Raw genomic sequence first — 7,340 nt, forward strand, 5'->3', positions numbered from 1 at the left:
TATGTTTTGATGACTTACAGTATATGTAAAAACAAACTTTCCGTGTGTGTGTGTGTGTGTGTGTGTGTGTGTGTGTGTGTGTGTTAATTCTCTTCTGCTAATCAAGCTTGTCTTTCAGACAGTCAGGTGAATTTAAAAAGAAGGCAAAGCAGAGATAGAAAAAAACCTCCACCACCATCACCACCCAAGAAATGATAAATAGTGTCGCATAGCTAATCGCTGGAGGGCGCGTTTACCAATTCATAATCATTTATTCTTGGTGATGTATGGCTCTTACTCTTAAACCTGAAAAGCTTCTATTTGAAGGTGTAAATAGCTTTTTTTTTTCTTTCCTGCAGTAAGCCTTCCTGCGTTAGCAGTGATTGATCTCATGTACAATTCGTCCCAGAGTGCTATTTTACAGGGGAAACACTAGCTTTTGGAGATTAACTGGGGAGTCTGTTACATATTAATGAAGCTGGGAGATATACTAACGTTTTGGTAATTTAGTTATTTGTGTCTATAGCTATTGTGTTATTTTCTTTTAGACCCCTGTGGTTGTTATCCATCGAATTAAAAAGTGGTCCTTAGAAATATTCTTTTTCCACTAGCAACTAAATGCCATTTAATGTGAAAAACAAATGTTGACTTCTCTCCTGAAGGAAGTGTGTTTTTTGTAAGATATCAAAGTGTTTTAAACTGTATTAGTGGATTATGTTAGTTTTCTTACCCACAGCCTGCGCTAAAGTAATAACTAATGGAAGAAAAAAGAAGTCTAGCGTGCCTCTATCATAGAAAAATTATTTGACTTTCTAGAAGAAGAGGAGAAATTTAAAACGCTAGGATAAAAGTGTTCCTAGCAAGAGGTCCCCTAAAACGTGATAATTCATATCCCATCAAACAAGACATCAAAGACATTAATGCCTGTGTGTTCTTGAAGAGAGAATTTGAATGAATTGCAATCCACATTCTGCAAAGAGGTTGCTTCGTAGCCCCCATAAAATGGCAGTAATTCTGTAGCATTTTTATTTTCTTTTTTAAATGTTCCAGCACCCCATAAATGATCTGGGGGATTGTGTGCAGACAGGAAGCCTCTCCAGATGCCCCCCACCCCCAATTCCCCAGGTTCTGTGGAGGACTCAGGACCACTGCAATGGAGTGCTGGAGTGAGGAGAGAAAAGCGGTTTTGAAATGCTGTGGTTAGAGAGGAGTGAGCACCAGAATCTGCCTTGTGTAAGAGCAGGTGGATCGTCCATTTCTATTCCCACAGATGTCCGAGCTGCCTGCTGAGTTCTGGAGAGTGAGGCAGCGAAATAATATTCCTGAGGGACACGTCTGCCCCTAGTCCCAATCATAAGAATCTTAAACCCATGACCCTTCAGATCACCTACCCCAGGCCGGGTCCTTCTCTCTTCCCCCGAAAGGGAGTGCCTTATACAGTTGCCTCTGGCTTCCTGTTACCACCCGCTTTACAGAAGCCGGGGTCTGGATATCTAGACTTGGGGTCTTCCAGCCCAGTGTCTACTGTGAGGACAGCTTCAAGGAGCAACAAACTTTCCAGAGCCAGGGAACACTGAAGCGTGATGGCGCCAATGGGCCGGGACGCGCCCCTTTTGTTTTCAGGGGGCGATTTATGTTCTTTATATAAAAAAAAAAAATGTGGTTTGGAAAAATAGAAAGAATCTTGAAAACGTTGTTACAATGAAAAAGGGACAAATTAGAAGACATTTTCCGTGATCAAAGGCAGGAGGGAGAGCGTGCATGGTCATTCACAAAGCTTGACTTATTCACTCCCCTCCTTTGCAAGCCAGGGCAACAAGCGTGTCCCCTGTTGACAAGGCCCCCTATTCAGACTGCAGGTGCGAAGTGGGCCAGCTCGCTTGGCCACATTATGTTAAGGTTGTTGGAGATTAGTGTTCGGCCTTAATAACTAAAGCGCTTGATTTACATGGGGGCGGGGGGGGGGGGGAAGCCTCCTCAGGCATGAAAACAAAATCGTTGAATGCGTGATCATTGCGAGGGCGGCTGATATCCTAATATATTGTTCTCAGCTGGGCTCAGGGGTGCCCTGGTCTCCTGCGCAAGGGCAAGGCCTTGGTTGCTGGCTATAGACAAGGTCCCTAATCACACAGCCAACCGGATTTTGGAAGAAAGGGTGATGTCTGAGAGTTTTACTGAGGTCTAAGAAAGATAGAGTGGAGTTTTCCCTGAGACTCCAGATCTGGAATCCCAGCTTTAGTGAAGCCTGGGATAGGAGAATCGTGAAGGATCCAGGCCCTCAGCCCCAATGATTTAGTGTCTTAAGGCTGGAGTGGCTCCAATATAACTTTTGTGTGAGAGTATGTGGAACAGCTGGAGGATTTATCTTTAAGTGTCCTAGGCAGGAACAATTTTACCCACAGGCGATGATTATTTGAGTGTACCTAGAGAGCTGAAAAAAACATTCAAAGAACCATGCCACACCCACTGACTTGAGCTGCCTTGCCTCCAAGAAAGCCTTTCATCATATTCAGGCCAAATCTCTTGCTTCAAGAAGAGCCCATTTCAGAGAAATTCAGAACTACTTGTCCCTGCTCTCTTTCTCTACACATTCGCTGTTTTGTTTTCCCAAGGATAGAAGGAGGTCCACCTTGGCCTTGGTTCTGCTTCCTCTGTGTAGGTATTTGAGGGCAGATACCATTCCCGATACAATATCTGAGCCTTCCAGATAGCCCTTAACCCCATCCAGGAGAAGAGATCCAGAGAACAAGAGATCTGTGCTTGGGACTTAAGAATAGGCATTTCAATATGGATATGTATCTATTCTAACTGCAATATCTTTTGTGGAAGTCAAGCTACTTAAGGCAATTTCCATAAGATCTGTCCAAGAAGAAAAGGTTCAGTAGGAACAAGGTGAGAAAGCTATTAACTATTGTCTGACACTGAAAAGGTCCTAAATCAATGCCCTGGTAGCTGACCTGTCAGGAGAAGGTATAAAGGATTTATTTATGCAGTCTCTGTTATGTTCCCAGCTCTCACAAAAGTGTTTCTATGATTCAATTTTCTTACCTCTTCTTTTAATTAAAAAGCTGAACCATTAGAATAGTACCTGCATTGTGTCCTGACAGTGCCTGCATACTAATTCCAGAGTCTTTACAAGCAGTATTTATAACATAAAATCAGAGATTGAATAAGACAGGATTTTGCTTCTAAAGCTGTGCTAATCCCTTTTTAAAAGGGTCTGGTGAAATAGTTCAGAATAGTATCTGGAAGTTGGATTACTGCTCCCCCAATCTCCCTTTCTCACTTTTTACAATGAAATGATATTTCACATTTAAAGGAGCTCCATTTTTCTACAACACTTTTTTTTTTTTTCAAATGAGAAAGTTGGCATGTTGTTGTTGTTTTTTTAATGATGGAAAGAATCTGATCATAGAATCCTTGCTTACTAAATGCAGTGGCAGAAAATGTAGAAGAAATTTTTATGGCATGTTTGGAACACTTAAAATTTCTCAGGTGAAAGTGGGTATAGTGTGATTCAGAATTGTTTATGTGCATCATTCATCAGGTGACGCTCTTCATTTTTCTCAGAGGAAATAAAAGAGCAAAGCTTCGGGGGACAGATGCCTATTTTTCATAACTTAAAAATATGCATATTTCAGGCAAAACACTTTTCACTAAAACGCTGGTTGTATTTTTAAAAATACTTAATGAATATATTGATGAGTACAAAAACTAAAAGCCTCATTATACCTTGAGCTAGACTTTGCAGTTGCCCAAGCCAGGAAACTAGAGCTCTCTGCAGTTTCTCCCCAGTTCTGGCAAAGAATATTATCCTCATCTGGCTAATCTAATCGTGCATGGGCCAGCTTTCAGTCACAGACAAGAAGAAACTGGATCATCCTTCTGATGTTACATAAATCATCTGATAATATTCTTGTTGTTTTTCCCCCCCCCTTTTTTTTTTTTTTGCATTATTCTACAACTTCCTGGTCCAATCAAAGCCACAAAAATTTGCCCCAATTTTGCTTTCTTTTCTATGCATTTTCCAAGGTTGCCAGTTCACTAAGATACAAAATCATGCACGTCCCTTTTCTACTTGTTTTGTATGAATCAATATTTTTGTCCTTTCTGGTGGCTCATACAGAGTCTACACTGGCTCTAAGGAAGTCAAAAATGCAGAACAGATTTCAAGTCCTCCTCCCTGGTCACATTTACATTGATTAATGTGCATCCTGTTGTAATTTTTTCCCTTCATATATTTTTTTTATCCAGCTGTTTGGATGTTTGCAAAGGCATTGGAAGATTCAGAGGCAAACCACCAAACCTCCCCTAAATTGTCCATTGAGTTTCTCTTTTTTTTTTTCTGAATGGTTTAGGGCAGTGGTTGGCAAACTGCGGCTCTGTTGACTAATGAGTTTGCCGACCACTGGGATAGGGGCTTAATCACAAGGAACAACAATAGCCTGTAATTATTGGAATCGAGAGTCTAGGTCAGTGGTCGGCAAACTCATTAGTCAACAGAGCAGCAAACCACGGCTCTCGAGCCCTGTGTGGCTCGGCTCGCAAGCCCGAGCCGCAGTTTGCCGACCACTGGTTTAGGGGTTCAAACTTGGTAAAGTTCCTAGAAAACTCTCAGGCATTTTCCTCATTGAAAATAGTTGGGTAAAAAAGCAAGGCCACCCTGATGCTCAGACAGAAAGTAGGTGACAAGTGAATCATGTTATTGTAGGATCCTAGACCACTGACCAGTTGGTAACCAAGATGTTATTAATTTTCCCAGAATGAGGATTCAGTATCAGAAAACTATTACTATGAAACAGGTCCTGATGTCTTCCTAGAAAAAATGTGCTTTTGTGTGACTTTTGCCCACCCAAATACTCTGTACTTGGTCACCCACTCATCCCCACTCGTATATTCCCACCCTTCATACCTGGGTCTTGAAATGCCCAATATGGGACTTGCACTAACCATAGAAACTCATAATAAAATGCTGGCCAGGCCCTAGGATTTACTGCAGTGCTAGTGTTTTAACAGGTCATGGTGGGGAGGGGGGCCGGGAGGTATTAATACAATCAGGTTTCTCCAGCTTCTTTTTGCACCCAGATACACTTGATTCCCTTCACTTTTTCTTGAACATTTAAAAAATAAATTATTGTCTCTGCCTCAGTGCCCTGCTGCATAGGGCTCTGAAACTCAGAATCTTCGGCTAGCCTCAGGGCTCCTGGGCTCCCAGAAGTACACCATACTTTAGGGTTTGAGGCCCCTGCCAATGCCACATTTTCTAGGAGGGTCTGGAGATCTGATTCAGTAAGATGCTAAGGAATGTGTCTGAAAGGTGGAATAATATAAATAATAACAATAATAATAATAAGCATTTAACATGTAGATTTTAAATATTTCAAGGATTAACTTATTTATTGCTCAAAACAAATTTTAAGCCCTAACCGGTTTGGCTCAGTGGATAGAGCCGTTGGCCTGCAGACTGAAGGTCCCAGGTTCCATTCTGGTCAAGGGCACTTGCCTAGGCTGCGGACTGGGTCCAAGGTGCAGGAGGCAGCCAGTCAATGATTCCCTCTCATCATTGATGTTTCTGTCTCTCTCTTCCTCTCCCTTCCTCTCTGAAATAATTTTTTTTAAAAATAAAATAATTTTAAAAAACAAATTTTAAAATTCTATTTTAATGAGAAAATAACCAGGGGAATGTTTCATCACTTAGGCGGGGGGGGGGGGGGGGGGACAAAGAGCCATAGGAGAACCCTGAGAGACTGGCCTCTAGCCAAAGTCTTCCCACCATGCCCGCAGTTTTTGCCTGGTGCTCTTATTCCAAGTAGGGAAGATAAGAGACCCAGTAGAAATCATTAACCGTATAAGATTTCCCCAAACTGCCCTTGACCCTACATTCCGGGGTGGGAGGTATGTAACTTCCCCAGAGGACAAGGGACTTTGTCTCTAGTGTGAGGCTAGCCACGGATACTTGAGAGGCAGTGAATTCAACCCTCTGCCAAGAAGTATGAGCTGTCCTAGTGGCAGGGGCCCTGAGGTGTCCCAGAGCACTTCCCCTTTCGACTCCTCCTAATCCCTTGATTCCTCCGCCCCAATTCTGACTAAAAAGATTGAAAGGCAGGCCTTTCCCTCTCTGAGGGACCAGCACGGGATGCCAGGGGCAGCCGTCCCCCGAAGACTCTTTTCAATCCACTCCCAGAAATGACCCAGGCCACCACTCTCTGCTGCGTGGGCGGCACCGCGCTGTCCTGGGCGGGATGGAGAGAGTCGGGTGGAAGGACTGGGATCTCTCCTGGCGTACTCCGAACAGGACAGACCCCCTCCAACTCGTCCCCGAGCCAGAGGAGGGGGCTCCTTCCGCGAGAGGCTGGAGGGAGTGCCGTTAACCTCAGCACTGATGTCCAGCGGCCTCCTCCCTAGTGGCCCCCACCGAGCCGATGTGTCACGGCGGTTCCAGGGTCCTTCTCCTTGTGGCCGCTTATTTCACACCCCCACGTGTGTCGCCCTTTCGCCTTTTCGCCCAGGGGTCTCTCCCCCAACCTTGTCTTCAGCACCGCCATCCTTGGGCTAGGATCTGGGTCTCCAAAGTGTTCTATAAGGAGACTTAGCAGTCTAGCCCCTAAAGCAGTCTTCCTTTCACTCAGTGCGACCCCCGCCCCAGCCTGGCCGGCGGGAATCTACTCAGTAGTTGAGCTGGGGCCGACGCTGGACCCCGAGCCTGCGCAGTGGGAGGGGGAATGTGAGGACGCGGGGCCGGAGGCCCCCTAACAGCCTGGTAGGTGGGAAGGCGCTAGTGATTCCTGTGGTCCTGAAAAATCTGAAATTATTTCTCCAGTGGCAGGGCCAAGTAAAGGGCCCCTGCATGCTAAACCCCAATGAGGATTACAATTGGGGCCCAGGAAAGAGTCTTGCGGGCCGGCGGCGTAGGCACGCAGTCTGAAGGCTTGGCCCTTCGCTCTTCTCTGAGCATTGGCTATTTCTGGGAGAAGTGGAAACCAGCTAGGACTTGCAGCCAACCGTGCACCCATGTACCCCATCAGGGCTTAGGCAGGGATTGGAGCCACCCTGACCTGTGGTTTTCTTTCCTTATTTTTATTCCCTCCAAACTAATAGACTTTTCTCTAGAAAGGCAGAGGTAGTTGGTGAGAGGGTGAGCCTTGTGGAGCCACAGAGAAGACAGCCTTTCCAGAGAGACAATGAGACAATTTTACCTTTTCTCCTTCCATAATGGAAATCGGTTAATGAGTGCCAATCGGGGGTGAGGGAGGTTTCTTCCAGGATGGTACCTTTGGTTGGTTCCTTTGTTTTTCTATTCTGAACAACTAGGCTTCAGAGATGCTCCTGTGAAGCCATGAGGAAGGCAGGGAAGAGAACTG

The sequence above is a fragment of the Plecotus auritus genome, assembly GCF_963455305.1.
Source record: "Plecotus auritus genome assembly, chromosome: 2".
Lineage (NCBI taxonomy): Eukaryota > Metazoa > Chordata > Mammalia > Chiroptera > Vespertilionidae > Plecotus > Plecotus auritus.